At 43.8% G+C, this 16362-nt stretch overlaps 1 protein-coding gene across 3 annotated transcripts in view; it reads right to left on the bottom strand.

Annotated features, from left to right (window-relative positions):
• IQGAP2 (IQ motif containing GTPase activating protein 2) overlaps positions 1-16362 on the bottom strand; it is a 283284-nt gene that overhangs the window by 155892 nt on the left and 111030 nt on the right. The window contains exon 1 of one of the 3 annotated variants that reach the window (XM_019806525.2): positions 4026-4048. The exons of 1 other annotated variant lie outside the window; for it this stretch is intronic. The gene's annotated coding sequence lies outside the window, so the exon portion shown is untranslated. Of the gene's footprint in view, positions 1-89; positions 537-4025; positions 4049-16362 lie in introns of those variants that run through there. One more of the 3 variants, XM_002925818.4, reaches the window with a different exon arrangement.

The raw sequence follows: 16362 nt of genomic DNA, 5'->3' as shown, positions 1-16362 counted from the left end.
TCAGTACCATACCCAAAGCCCCTTCCCCCTCCAGCTATGTCCTTTGCCCAGTCATTATAGATTTCCCCCACCCCCACTGCCAGCTGTACCGAGGAAGTGACAAAAAGGGACTTGCTCGATGCCATCAATCATTGTCACCAAGAGGAGAATGAAAAGAATCCAACAAATGTTCTTGCAAAAGCCTTCCATGCTCCACTCCCACACCACCTCCTCTTCACCAATATACAGCTTTATAAGCAGCCAGCCACTTTTTAACAGCGCCTCAGCTGGGATACATGAGGAGCAGAGAGGAGAAGCAGCATCCCGGGCACCATTCTTCTTCACAGGCGTGACCTTGTTTACAGTTCCCAGCTCACATGCTCCCCAGGCCAGACCGAGGCAGGGCTGTACACCAACTGGCTACCGGTAACCCAGACGGTGTAGGGCGGAAGGGCTCGTGATTCACGCGGTGCTGTGCATGCAGGAGGCCTGGCGGCAGAGAACGGGCACACAAGCAGGTAGCAGATGGCACTCTCCACAACTCCTTCTCCACACAGAGAACCTGCAGTTCCTCATTTCTCCGCTGACCATCATGACACTGATAAATCAATTTCCATGGCAACAGCTCTAACTATAACACTCTAAAAATAAAAGAAGTCTGCTTTAAATGGAAGACAGACACTTGCATTCATTTCTGGAAATACAGCGAGAGGCAGAATGTGGTAACGTGCATCATAAAGCCACAGGACAACTTTCCTCTTTGACTCCATAATCCCCTGTTGCCCATCTATTCTGGAAAAATAATAGAATAAAACAACAATAACAAAAGAACAACTGCATGCACAAGGATGTTAATTACAGTGATATTAAAATAGCAACAACCTAGAAGTTGTTTCACGGAAGAGATTGTGATATTATACAGATGAAATATCATGTAGCCATGAAAATTTATGATGAGAACTTAGAAAAATGGAGGAACAATGATGTAGTGAAGTGAAAAAAACAGTAATACCAATTTATGGGGGTTTTTTTGTTATAATTCTGCCAGGTACATCCGCCTATGAAAAAGTTAGAAAAGTTGATATACTAGGTTGGTAGAATTTTAAGGTTTCTTAGATTTCTTTTAAAGTGTTAATGAAAAAGAAAAACTAAGATCAAAGAAAAACTGTGTAGAAGTCACCACAAGTGCTTCAACTATCTTCAAAAACTCAGCTCTGCCACACAAGGATAGGTAGCAATGAACTAGGTGTACACCTAGCAATAAAAATGGAACTTTTGGAACCCAGTAAAACAAAACCAAACCCAAAACCCTCAAACTAAAAATAACTAAAAGCTAAAACTAAGATAGCCTTACATTGGTCTAAATTAAAAATAGTCGATCGACCCTGGAACAATGTGGGGGTTGGGGCACCGACCCCCGCCCCCACAGTTGAAAATCTGCGGATAGGTTTGACTCCCCAAAAACTTAACTACTAACAGTTTACTGCTGACTGGAAGCCTTATTGATAACAAACAGTCTTTCAACACATATTCTGTATATTAGATATATTATTTATCATATTCTTATAATATTAAAGTCAGATAAAGAAAAAAAATGTTAAGAAAATCCTAAGGAAGAGAGGATACATTTACAGTCCTGTATTTATTGTATAACCCCCACATTGTTCAAGGGTCAACTGTATTTTTAAGGTCAAATCTGTGCTGTTCAAGGGTCAACTGTACCTACACACGAGACACAAGAATGCACACAGACCTAAATGATACATTTTATACATAACCCACTAGTAGCCTCTGGGAGGGAGGAAACAAGGGCTACAAAGAAGAACTTAAAAGAGAGCCCAGCACAAAGCCGGAGCCACCACTGTGTGACCTGTGAGGCTGTGTACCCTACGCTCAAGAGTGTGATGGGCTCAACCTCTGCAACTGTCATCTCCTCTCTAAGACATGGTCCATGGTCCCCAAGAGTAGTTGCTTTATATAATGGCCATTCTCTTCAGCCCCAGACTCTAACTTTCCTTCTGCTTAAATCACGATTAAAAGATTGCAGGAAATCATCATTACTGAAAACTCTCTTATTATGTTTCCAATTGTGTACACAATTACATAACAATTATAGAATAAGATGTGAGTGTATGAAGTGTTTATATATTTATATACATGGTATTACAACTCTACGTAACTATTCAGAATTACACTTGTAATCTACAAAAGAAACTATCAACAGTGGCTGCCTCCAGAGGGGAACTGGAAAAAGGAAGACCTAATTCCCACTGTGTACTCTCTTCTGGATCTTTTAAATTTTTGTACCTTGAGCATATATGACCAAATAAACATTTCAAAGTTCTAAACAACCACCCACGCTGTATACAGAATATTACAAAATAGGCTTGAGAAGCAAAATATTCCAATTATACCAGAATCAAGAAGACTCCAACCCAGTTCTCTCTAGCTGCTAGATAGGTAGACAGTTTCCCGTGGCCAGAGAGCGTTCCTCCCAGGTCCTTTTCACCCTGCTCAACCAGAATCAGCTCACCAGGTGGCAGCATTTGCTGCTGTGCTTGGCTGGACATCTTTGATTTTTATATGCAGGTTAATTATTAATTACAGCCACCTCCGTGATCTTCCCAGGACCAAAGGCAGCTGGGGACTGCAATCTCTGTTAAATGTCCCCACCCTTGAGCCTGTGGGTCTTGGCGCTGAGAAGTAGAGATGCCGCTGTGATTTGATGGCAGGAGCCCCAGGGGGCTTCAGGATCATTTTATCTTAACAAAGCCAGGCTAAAAAGTTTTTCAACTCGGATCCTCTTCTTTTCTTTTTTTTAAGATTTTATTTTTTTATTTAAGAGGGAGAAGGAAAGGGGGAGAGAGAAAGTGAGCAGGGGGAGGGGCAACAGAGGAGAGACTCTCTCTCAAGCAGACTCCTCACTAAGTGCAGAGCCCAATATGGGGCTAATCTCACAACCTCCGAGATCATGACCTGAGTAGAAATCAAGTGTCTGTCGCTTAACTGACTGAGCCACCCAGGCGCCCCAACTTGGGTCCTTTTTATCGAAGTCAATTTCTTTACTGTGTGCTAGCTTTTGAGTCAAAATAGTGGCAAGGGGCGCCTGGGTGGCACAGCGGTTAAGCGTCTGCCTTCGGCTCAGGGCATGATCCCGGCGTTATGGGATCGAGCCCCATGTCAGGCTCCTCTGCTGTGAGCCTGCTTCTTCCTCTCCCTCTCCCTCTGCTTGTGTTCCCACTCTCGCTGGCTGTCTCTATCTCTGTCGAATAAATAAAATCTTAAAAAAAAAATAGTGGCTAGCTGGGGTGGAGTGGCCATGAAGAGGGAGGAGACAGGCTCATCAGGCCAAAAGTGCCAGTGGGACCTGCTCCTATAGCACGTTCGAGAACTGGGCACCTTAACTGCCATCCACAGTGAATTCTCACTCAGAAAGCCTTTGAGATATGCCAGAATTTCCAGACAGATAATTAAGTACTATTTCACTTCTCTAACAATTTCATCATTGTTCTGTATTAAAATGGACATCAGAAATAGAGAAAACTTGTTTCTCGTGGCAAACCCTTAAAAGAGGAGGGGAATGCAAGTCCACCACACGAATAAAAAGGAATCTTGTCCCACCCGCCATGGGGAAAAAATGACACACAAGTGGCATTTCTACGGGGGAGGGGCAAGAAGCCAGAAAGGAAACTTCTAGGGTAGTGAGAAAATGAAGTTCCAAAACGACACTGCAGGATGTTAGGCCTGGTCAGGAACAAGACGACCGACAGGCAAAGAGTGACAGACACAAAAAGCAACGGGTTGGCAAGCAGGAGACGCACACACCACTGAGACCCACGTGACGGTTTCCCCTCCGACAGGAAGCACAAACCATCGGGGCCCACTCGGTTTCTGACAACGAGCTTTCCAGCTCAGCTGCCTGGACAGAAGACCGAACGAGCTTCAGAGAAGAAACCTGGAGAGTGGAGGCTGGGCGGGGAGTCCCCCTCGAGCACCGAGGGGCCTCCTCCTTCTAGCACTCCCCTCCTGTTCACTTCGCGCTTCACCTTCAGGGAAGAAGTCACTCGCGACCACACAGGGAGAGCCAGGCTGCAAACCACAAGGCGAGTCAGGCCAAGGTTTGAGGAACAGGAGCTGCTTGTAAGAGAACATGATCACACCCTGGTGTTCTTAGGTTTCAGGAAATGTGGCTTGATCGACAGTCCGGCCAGCTCCGTGCAATAACAAATGCGCTGCGAGGGTGTTCTGGGGCCGGCTCACGTGTCACAATGGCTCTACTTCCCGGCCGCCAGGCAGCCTCACCTAACACCTTCCCGTTCTGATTATCTGCAAGATACGGGATCCGAAGCCTACCACTTACCATCTTCACATTCGAAATACCCACGGATGTTGCTAACTGTGTTTCCAGACCACAGGCATCCACTCTGTTTATGTCTGAAGCCGTCATTTTGGAATCTGCACAGAATATTAAATGCATGGGCACACACAAACACAAATATCAAGCCTCTGTGAATGGCAGTTTTCTCGGTATGATCGCTGGCGGACCAGAATAACAAGCAGGGACTGAGGATGAGGGTAACATGCCGAAGAGCCCTACACCAGCCCACGAGAGAGCTAGAAGCGTATGTGTGCCTTATGCATATAAAGAAACATCATTTCAAACTATCGCAGCTAAGAAGAAACACTCTGATTTGAAGCAAACTTTAACCAGTTGGGACCAATCTGTTGGCAAGACTTGTGCCAAAGGGCTTCAGGTGTGCCACGGCCGATTTCAGAATTTACTGGAAAGTGTCGGTGGAGGTAGAAACTAGCTAGCTAGAGCGTTAAGTATCAGTCACTTCTAATCACCTAAATTACGAATATAAACTGGAATAAATGGAGACTAACTTCAGCTTCAGCAAATCCATTCTATCAGGTCCTGCAAACAGATGCCTGCAGGGGTGAGGCAGTTACTGGCAAGGGGCAAAGCTGGCCGGGAGAGGGCTGTGTGCTACTCAGCCCTGCAGCCTTGTGAGAGCAAGAACCACTGGGGCCCTACCTTCACGATTTCCTTTAAGTGGGAAATCCAAGTCTTTACAAGCTTTTCTGATTTTTAAACGCTCAGAACTAATTAAAAAATAGTAAAACACTCGGCATGTCGAATGAAACACATCTTAAACTTTTATTACATTACAAAGGGAAGTGAAAACATGCCCCGTGAGTATGTTTTCAGATGGGTAAAGGTTTGGCCATAAATTTACAAGGCTCACAGATGTTCTTTCTTAGCAGATTCTTGAAAAGTATAGTTTAAAAAGGTGGCAAGACACTCTATTTACCCAATTAATACGTATAGTTTATTTATTTATTTATTTTTTAAAGATTTTATTTATTTATTTGACAGAGATAGAGACAGCCAGCGAGAGAGGGAACAAGCAGGGGGAGTGGGAGAGGAAGAAGCAGGCTCATAGCAGAGGAGCCTGACGTGGGGCTCGATCCCATAACGCCGGGATCACGCCCTGAGCCGAAGGCAGACGCTTAACCGCTGTGCCACCCAGGCGCCCCAATATGTATAGTTTTAAAAAGGGGGCAAGACACTCTATTTACCCAATTAATACGTTTATGATAAAATACATTAGATGCATTAACTGCATTAAAGTATAATAGGGACACTGAAAAAATGCAAATCACGGCCACAATGATGTATCACCTCACCCAGTAGGATGGCTGTCTCAAGAAACACTCAAAATAATAAATGTTAGTGAAGGTGTAGATCAGTCAAAGCCCTCATGGATTACTGGTGGGAATGGAAAACAGTGCCGCCACTGTGGAAAACAATTTGGTGGTTCCTCCAAAAAGTGAAGTGGAATTATATATGATCCAACAATTTCACATTTGGGTAAGTACTCAAAAGAAGGGAAAACAGGGACTCAAACAGATATTTGAATTCCAGCGTTCATAGCAGCATTATTCATAACAGCCAAAAGGTAGAAACAACCGAAGTGTCCATCAATGGATGAATCAACAAAATGAGGTAAATCCACACAATGGATTGATTATTCAGCCTTAATAAAATCCTAATACATTCCACAACAGAGATGAACTCTGAAGACATTATGCTAAGTGAAATTAGCCAGAAGTGAAAGGACAAATAGTATGATTCCACTTATAGGAAGTACCTAGAATAGTCAAATACTTTGAGACAGAAAGGAGAATGGTGGTTACCAGGAGCTGGGCGGAGTAGGAATGGTGAATTAGGATTTAGTGAGGAGTGTGTTTCAGTTTCGCAAGATGAAATAGTTCAGGAGATAGTGGTGACAGTTGTACAACATATGAATGTATTTAATGTCGCTGAATTGTACTTTTAAAAATGGTTAAAATGGCCAATTTTCTGTTACGTATATTTTACTACAATTAGAAAAAAAAGAACAAAAGGATATACGCAGAGAAGGTAGGCTTTCTTACCTACTAGCTTTCTCAGCAACCAAGATGGGCCCAAGATTTCCACCCCATCCCCCCCACCCCCCTAGTGCACGCATGGGAGACACACACACACACACACACACACACACACACACACACACACACGCGCACCACCCCTTACATCTTACAGCCTGGGTACGGCACTGAGGAAGTACGGTGACCACAGGAATCTCACTGCTCTACCAGAATCTTCCGCAGGGCCGTTGTGTACGGTTGTACAGGGGGCACCCTGTGCACAGGATCCTGGCCCAGGGTACCAGCCTGGGCTCCCCCTGCCAGGCCCTGTGCCTGGAGGAAGGGGTGCCTTTTCCTGCTCACAAAAGCACTTTAGTCTAATGGAGACCCTGATCTTTCCTACCTTCAAACTGATCTTCCTTTCTAATTCTCTATTTCTGTTCATGATGCAATGTCCCTTCCTGTTCTCATTCCAGTTGCCGCTTGGCTTCTACCAACTCTGTGCTTCTCACTCCCTTCCCCTCTCCTGTCCCCTCTACTACATTGCTACCTACCCTATTAAGGCCCTTTGACCTCTGGTCTGGCCTTTGACCTCTGACTAGGGGTCCGTATCTTCAGCAACCCCTCCCCAGATGATCCAGTTTACATGCTGCTGCCAGATTAATTATCCCCAGTCAGGGATCATCATTTCACTCACGTACCTCCAGGGGCTTCCCTTTTCTCTCTTGTATGTGTTGAATACAGGAACAATAAAGTAGCTTACTCACACCCAATCGTCAAATCTATTGTTTGAAGTGACTGTCAGTTTATTTTGATTTTCCCTTCCTTAGGTGAGCGTGAAGCAGCAGCAGTTATCAAACAATCTTTCCAGCAGAACCTTTACATTTCCAAGTTACTGGCAAGGAATCAGTAGACAGAAATTGAAGAAATCTCAGAGAAGCTTGAACTTCCCATCCCTACAGCTAATAATAATTTTGCGGGGGGTGGGGCATCAGTGGCTCACTTGCGTAGGCGTCCAACTCTTGATTTTGGCTTAGATCAAGATCTCAGGGTCATGAGATCAAGCCCCGCATCGGGCTCCACGCTCAGTGGGGCGTCTACTTGGGATTCTCTCACCTTCTGCAGGGCAGCCCCCTGCTCGTGCTTGCGTGCCCTCTCTCTGTCTCAAATAAATTTTTTAAAAAAATGATGTCTCTCTCAGTTCTGGAGGCTGCAAAGTGCAAAATCAGGGCACCAGCATGATCTGGGTAAGGGGTCTTTTCCTGGTTCATGGCTGGCACCTACTCACATATTCTCACATGGCAAAAGGGACTGGAGAGCTCTGTGGGGTCTATTTTATAAGAACACTGATCCCATTCATGAGGCCTCCACTCTCATGAACTAATCATCTCCCCAATCCATTTCTTAATACTACGACATTGGGCATTAGGATTTGAACGTAAGAATTTTGGGAGGACACGAATCCATGGAGACTCCTGTGGTTCCTTCCTGAAGTTAGATTTATTTTTAAGCCTACAACTCAAATCCTACACCAGTAGCACTAAGTATTAACCTGGTTCTGCAAAAAAGGATGCCTGGAAAAAACCTCCCAGCACTTGATGGCAGGTCTTTAAAGAAAGAGAATATTACTAATGTGAAGAAGATACAACTGAAAGGGACTTTTTCTTTTATCCTTAGCTTTATAGCCAAGGTCCAAGGCTGAGGACAATGAGGCTGAGCACCCGACTTAGAAAGCCATAAACATGTAAGGACAGACAAGGCCCCATATTGCTTACCCAGGGGTCACAGGACCAGCCCAGCCAGCTGACCACAGCCCCTCTTTCCAGCCAGCCCCCAAGAAAAGGAAGAAGAGTTGATGTTGGCTTTGTGTGGAGGGCAAGTTTCCAGTGCAGGTTACTACCTGCTTCTCCAATGAGTTAGGAACATGGGAGGGGTTCTGAGACAATCCCTAGGACAGATGGGGGTACGTGCAAGAAGGGGAGACAGGCATCCTATTCCTTGTCTGGCTGCTTGCTGAGCTGCAGAACCCACAGGCCCACTCCTGGCTGGCAGTGAATCAGAAAGGTGCATGCTATGGACTTAGGAGACCTTGGCATCCATTACCTGGACTGGGGGGGGTACCCATCAACACACACACTGGCAACCGTTTCTGAGCTAGAGATATGGAAGGTGGGAAGCCCACTGGAGGAGCTCCATGGAAGCCGAGCTGAGAGGGATCCAGGTGTAGTACCTCAGGGAAGAAGGTGGGAATATTCCAGTTCATTCCAGTTCATTCTAAGCCCTGGGCAGGGTGTGAGGGGAGCCCTAGAGTTTGCAGAATTCCTTTTCAAGGAATGTTCAAGTTAGTGGGGCAGGAGCCCTAGGGTTGCCAGACAGCTGCTGAGCCAGGCAACAGGCCACTGGACTTGGAGGAGGAGGTGGGAGCATGAATGGGACAGGAACACCCAGCAATGCCCAAGTGAGACGCAGAACCCCTGAACAGGTCCTGTGCAGAAGAGGCTGAGGGGAAGCTGAGCACAGCCCCAAGAGAGCCGTATAAAGTATCTGCAGAGACCCCTAACCTCAGAACGAACCAGATGGAAGTACTTTCTCACCACCGACTGCGACTTGCCGAGTTAAATAACTGCTGGACCCTTGCTCCATTTCCTGTCACGGGGGGAGGAGCTAGAGCTCAGCAGAGAGTAGGAGAGGTACACAGTTTGAACGGGATATGAGATGAGGGAGTTTCAGAAAGACTAAAGAATTAGAGAACATGGCCAATATATATCATCCAGGGACTGGAACCAGGATTCAACAGAGCACAGTTGTAAGCAGTGCCTAGAGAGAATGAAAGCTATTTCATGCTGTTACCCTGAACAAACTGAGGCAGGCTCCTCAAGAAAACAGCCATACTGAAAGTAGGTCTAAGTACACATAAGTTATAAACTCTTCCTAAAGTCCGTGCAGGTGAAAAACTACAGTAGCATTGTATTGTAGCTTGAGGCAGGCCAAGGTTCACTATGGGCCACTTCCAGTCACTCTGTAAAGGACAGGCTTCAGCTAAAGGCCTCTGCCAACCCCCAATGCCCTGGGAAGAGAAAGGACACGCGGCCAGACTCACACAGGTCTGCACTCAAACCCCGCCCCCTCCCCAGTTGTTGCACGGGTGCATGAATGTGTGTGCCATCCCCCCATGTGGCAGGCAACATGCCAGTCACTTGAGAGCTCTGCCACGTCGTGGTGGTACCCACGTTACAGAAGCCACTTAATCTCAATGTTACATCGATGGGCCCAATGATGAGACCAGGATTCCAACTAAACCCGACTCTAAACCACATCCACATTGGCTCTGGCCCATGACGCCAAAGAGCAGGGGGGCGGGGAATGAGCTCAGAGAAGACCTACAAATGTCCCAAGGGATTTAAGAATCAGCAGCTGCTCACCAGCAGTTCTAAAATGCAGTTGACTTTATTTACATTTTGAAATTTATAAAACCTGGTGTTGTGACAGCTTATTATACATAATAAAACTTAGTATGTCCACCCCCACCCCTGGGCTCACAAAGGAAAGCCACCAGTACTGGACAACTGCAGTCTGACCTTTAGTAGAAAGACAAAACCACTATTGAGCAAAAAAAAACACAAAAAACAAGAAACTAGTTCTGAACAGAATGCACCAGAATCAAACTTGCCAAGCTGTCTGTCCTGTGGAATTTTGCAGTGTTTAATGTCAACTGTCCAGAACAGGCCTTGTGGGTCTCTCTGAAAGAATACTTTAATATCACTATTACTACCCAGCTCTGTAGGTAGCGTTTTAGATAATTACAAGTTCCTGGAAACCACTGGAGAGCACGCTACTCAGGAAAGGCCTTTATTAACCTTTTAAAAGCATTAACCAGAGGACTTATCTTAACCAAATTATCTCAGCAGCCAGTCTCCTTGCTGGTTGAATCACTATGCAAATATCAGGGCTCTGAGTCATTGAAAATTACTGAAAAGGATTTGGTTTTGTGAGCACAAGGTCTTTTCCCTAGAAATGTATGCTATGCTTTAAAAGGTGTTCTCACACTTTGCCCTTAAGATATCTCTGGTAGAGAGCTCACCAAGACAACTTATTACCAATAAAAAAGACAGCATCCAATTTCAGAATATCCCAAATGACAAATTCGACAGCCTTAATTCTTCCCTCTGTGCTATTAGTAGGTAAAAAAATATATGTATACATTATACTTTCAATTTTCGGAATTAAGGAACCTGAAATTTTTGATACTTCCTCTGAAAAGGACAGCAAGTTCTTCACACCATTTTCTAGAGGCACCAAACAAAAGGAGAATGGTCCTAACACTTCAAATTGAGATGATAAGCTATATCTTAATCAATTCTTTAAAGAAAAAAATTTTTTTGGACAGGAAGGAATCCTTTTGCCCAAACCTTGTTTCCCAAGCTACGCAAGAATATGTTCTCAGAAAGCCAGTTAAATGGGTACGTGTTGGGAAGGAATAGCTCTAAGGAACAGATTCAAATAGTACCTCCCTTTCCTAGTTATGTTTTCATCAGCCACAGCCATTAAACAAGAAATAATAAACATTGCTAATTTCTACCATCATCCTCACTCAGCGAGCTCAGTCATAATACTTACTTTCAATTTGGCATTCAACCCTCTCTGTAGTTTATGCATCATCACTAGTAAACTTAAGAAGGGCTTTGAGCTACATGAGCTTGCTTCTTTCTGTCTTTGCCCCTTTGCCTACAGCAAGGGAGTCACCAGCCTTACACTGGAATAGACAGAGAAGCTTCTCAGGGACTGACTCAAGTCACCCTATCATATGGATTCAGGGTCAGCTACAGGGCAGTTCCATGGGCCCCACATTTGGTTTAATGCTCTGTTGTAACCACCTTGAAATTCTTAATTTTGAACAAGTGGTCTCATGTTTTCATTCTGCCATGGGCCCTGCAAGTTTTGTAACCAGTCCTGTCCAAATCTGATTTTTAAAAATGGGATTGAGGGAAATGGATGAAAGACCTAAATGTGAGATGGGAATCCATCAAAATCCTAGAGAAGAACACAGGCAGCAACCTCTTCAACGTCGGCTGCAGCAACTTCTTGGTAGACACGTCTCCAAAGGCAAGGGAAACAAAAGCATAATGAACTACTAGGATTTCATCAAGATAAAAGGCTTCTGCACAGCAAAGGAAACAGTCGACAAAACCAAGAGACAACCGACAGAACGGGAGAAGATATCTGCAAATAACATATTAGATAAAGGGCTAGTATCCAAAATCTATAAAGAACTTATCAAACTCAACACCCAAAAAACAAATAATCCAATCAAGAAATGGGCAGGAGACATGAACAGACATTTCTCCAAAGAAGACATACAAATGGCCAACAGACACATGAAAAAATGGTCCACATCACTCGGCATCAGGGAAATACAAATCAAAACCACAATAAGACACCACCTCACACTAGTCAGAATGGCTAAAATGAGCCACTCAAGAAACGACAGATGTTGGAGAGGATGTGGAGAAAGGGGAACCTTCATACACTGCTGGTGGGAATGCAAGCTGGTGTAGCCACTCTGGAAAGCAGTATGGAGGGTCCTCCAAAAGTTAAAAATAGAGCTAACCTACGACCCAGCACTACCAGGTATTTACCCAGAGGATACAAAAGTAGTGATCTGAAGGGGCACCTGCACCCCAATGTTTACAGCAGTGATGTCCACAATAACCAAAGTACGGAAAGAGCCCAGATGTCCGTCGACAGATGAATGGATAAAGAAGAGGTGGTGTATCTATACAATGGACTATTACTCAGCCATCCAAAAATGAAGCCTTACTATGTGCAATGATGGGGATGGAACTAGAGAATATTATGCTAAGCAAAATAAGTCAATAGAGAAAGACAACAATCATATGATTTCACTCATATGTGGAATTTAAGAAACAAAACAGGATCGTAGAGGAAGGGAGGGAAAAATAAAATAAGACGAAAACAGAGAGGGAGACAAACCATGAGAGACTCTTGATCATAGGAAACAAACTGAGGGTTGCTGGAGGGGAGAGAGGTGGGGGGATGGGGTAACTGGGGGATGGACATTAAAGAGGGCACATGATGGAATGAGCACTGGGCGTATATATACAACTGATGGATCACTGAACTCTATCGCTGAAACTAATAATATACTATATGTTAATTGAATTTAAATTAAAAAATGGCATTGAGGTTAAAAAGTTTTACTCTATACCATACTTTATAGGGCTTTTATTCTACTTTAAAAAATACAGACCTCATGTTTTTTTCAAAGATTTATTTATTTATTTGAGAGAGAGAGAAAGAGCAAGTGGGGAGAGGGGCAGAAGGAGAGAATCTTGAAGCAGACTCTCCACTGAACACGGAGCCCAACATGGGGCTCGATCCCAGGACCCCAAGATCACGACCTGAGCTGAAACCAAGAGTCGGTCACCTAACAAACTAAGCCACCCAGGCGCCCCAATATTTTTATATTCTCAAACACAATTAAGGTAAAGTACTCAAGTGTCTTTCACCTGGATCACTGCAAATGTTTCTCAACTGTTTCTTTGGGATCTACTGCTCCCCAATGCCAATTTGCCTTCACAGAGTCAGAATTCTTGTGTAGTGCAAACCTGATCTCACTCTGCTTGAAACCCTTCAATGACTTATCCACTGTCTTCAGCACCAGGCCCACTAAAGACCGGGTGGCCACAAGCCTCTGAGCTCCAGCCCCTGCCTGATGCTTGGCATCACTGGCCTTCTTTCAGCTTCTAGAAAGTGTCTTCTCCATCCCCACCTCATAGCCCTAGCATCCGCTGTCCTCTGCCCAAGGGACAAATATTCCAATCTGTCTCTGTGCAAGGATTTAGATAAAATAAGGCAAAAATCCTGGACTCAAATCAGCAATCACTACTGGCTTTTACATCACCGAAGAAGCACAAGAGAGGTTTGAAAAAGGCTTAGAATTCTTAGTAAATATGTTTTTCACTTATGCTAGGCCTTGGGGGCTGCTTTTCCAATGGTGAGGACAATGAGCCTCCGTCTACCTATGAAACCTGGAGCAATGATGGGAAGATGCAGGAGAGGTCAGTTTTCAAGTTTTTCAGCTCAGATTAACTGGCCATCTTTATCATCTTTCCTGACCTCTTAGACACAACGTTTGTAAACAAATTAGAAGGGTTTTGGAAAAATAAACTGGAAAGTACTAATGAGACTTCACCAAACAAGATATACAGATAGCCAATAAGCTTAAGAAAAGATGTTCCATATCTTACGTCATCAAGGAAATGCAACTTAAAACAATGAGGTATCACTACGCATCTATTAGAATGACCAAAATCTAGAACACTGTTAATACCAAATACTAGTGTGGATGTGGGGCAAGAGGAACTCTCAGTCTTTGCTGGTGGGAACGCAAAATGGCACAGCCCCTTTGGGGGACAGTCAGTTTGTTAAGAAACTAAACCTACTCTTATACAATATCAGCAATTGTGCTCTTTTGTTATGCACCCAAGGGTGTTGAAAACTTATTTCCACACAGAAACCTACACACATGTACACACACACGTTTATAGCAGCTTTATTCATAATTGCCAAAACTTGGAAGCAATCAAGATGTCCTTCAGTGGGTGGATGGATAAACAGAGTGTGGTACATCAAGATTATAGAGTATTATTCAGAGCTAAGAAGACATGAGCTTTCAAGCCACGAAAAGATACGGAGGAAACTTAAATACTTACTATGAAGTGAAAGAAGCCAATCTGAAAAGGCTACATGCTGTATGATTTCAAGTATATGATATTCTGGAAAAGGCTAGGCAATGGACACAGTAAGAAGATTGGTGGTTGCCAGGCGAGGGCATGGCATGAATAGGAGGAGAAGAGAGAATTTTTAAGGCAATAAAACTACTCTGTGTGGTACTCTGATAGGAGTACCTTGTATTCATAATGATAAATATGTCATTATATATTTGTTTAAATCCACAAAATGTACAACACCCAGAGTGAACCATAATGTCAACTATGGACGTTGGGTGATTATGATGTGTCAAAGCAGATTCACAAATTTTAAGCAATGTATAGCACTCTAGTGGGAGTTGTTGAGAAGTGGGAAAACTGTGTACATGTGGAAGCAGGATGCATATGGGAAATCTCTGTGCCCTCTGCTCAATTTGCTGTGAACCTTAAATTGCTCTAGGAAAAAAAAGTCTTAATCTGGAAAAAAAATGTTACTGGGGATGAACAAAGGGCTTGCTTAAAAAAAAAAAAAGAGTATCTCATATACATTCTTTGAAGAAATTTCACTGTTAGAGGTGATAAAATACTCATGTAGAAAATGCTTAAGAAGGCTTTTCTTGCTCAGAAAGAAATGGACAATTATGGATAAGTTGCCTGCAATTTTAGTCAGCCTCTATTTTAATGCTCTGATGTTATACCAGTCCATTAGTATACTGTGGCTCTTCAGAGTCCATTGCTCCAAGAGCTTTCCCAGAAGAGTAGTATCTTCTGGACCGAGAGGTCTCTTCACCTTGACCTTTAGAATGTTTAGCAAAGATGTGCCTTTCTCCCCTATCATCCCGTTCTCTTTAACTAGCTCTTTGAATACTCTTATCCCAGTAGCCAGAGAACATGCTGCTGGCTTTTTACAACAGTGTTGAGAGAACTGACTCTCCATGTGAGAAAAAATTAAGAGTTCTATTCACAAAAATATTCCAGGTGAATTAAGGCTCTACACATTAAAAAATTTTTATGAAAACATTAGAAGAATATATAGGGGAGTAGGACTATAACCTTGGAGAAGGAAGGTCTTCTTAAGCCAGACACAACAAAAAATCATACAAAGGAGAATTATTTATGGTGTCTGATACCGTCCAATTTCCCAAAGTTAAAAGGCAGGGCCAGGCTTAGACAAAGTATTTACTACATAACAAAGGATTAGTATTCAGACAATACAAAGAACTAGAAATCAATATAGAAGGCATTTTTTAAAGCTGAGCTAAGGATATTAAAAGGCAATTCACAGAAAACTAAAAATGGCTGGCAAACATTTGAAGAGCTGCCTAGTAAAGAAAAACTTTTAATAGTGAGACACAGGTTTTTACTTAATAGATTGGCAAAAAATTTAAAGATCAATTTTATGAAGTGTTGGCAAGTGTGTGGCATTTACATGAGACCCTACTGGTGAATAATTTGGCAGTCTTCTATCACAGAACCCCTACAATACAACAGTTCTGTTTGTCCTCAGCGAAGAGAAAAACCAGACCTTACACACGGAGGGAGGATGCTACACTGTAAGTTTTCACTGTAACACAAGAAACTAGCAATACCAGGTTTCAAAGTGAGTTATAAGACAGGCTACCCTGGAAAGTGTGCCAAAGGGAGATAATGAAAAACCAGACCTGAGTCTCTCTCCTGTAATGAGCTTCCAGAGAAAGATCTGAAGAAGGATTTCTTTGGAAAAATCTTCCATGAGACCCCTACACAGCTCCTTCTCCCCTTCAGATGAAGGGTGGGACCATCAACTTCTTGCCTCATGAGACGGTTTTTGGTGAGACTGACTGGGGAGTTGCATAGCAGTTCTCCACGGTTAAGGAAGCAGAGAGCCGATGTCTGACTTCAACCCTGGGAATCCAGAACGTGAAAGGCAGTGTGGCTGGCTGCCCTGAGGACTAGGAAGTGAAGGAACGTTGAAGCTACACTGGGACTGGCTCATCTTTTGAGTCTGTTCGAGCAAAGAGTGCTACATGTTTCCATGGGCCAGGGATGGTCTGGCAAGAATGAGCCAGTACGGACTTGTCTTAGGTTAGACCTGTGAGGCTGTTTGCAAGGGCAGCATGACCTCATGAGGCAGAACTGGAGGTGGACTACTAGACTCCCAGGGGCTGAGAGGGAGGAAGGGATGAGGGCCTTGAAGAGCATCCCATGAGAGAGTCATCATTCATTCTCTATCAGGCTTTGAGAATGGAGGCCAACTTAC

This window comes from Ailuropoda melanoleuca, chromosome 3, assembly GCF_002007445.2.
Source record: "Ailuropoda melanoleuca isolate Jingjing chromosome 3, ASM200744v2, whole genome shotgun sequence".
Taxonomy (NCBI): domain Eukaryota; kingdom Metazoa; phylum Chordata; class Mammalia; order Carnivora; family Ursidae; genus Ailuropoda; species Ailuropoda melanoleuca.
Note: the sequence above shows the minus strand (reverse complement) of the source record. Positions and strands in the feature narration are given on the sequence as shown.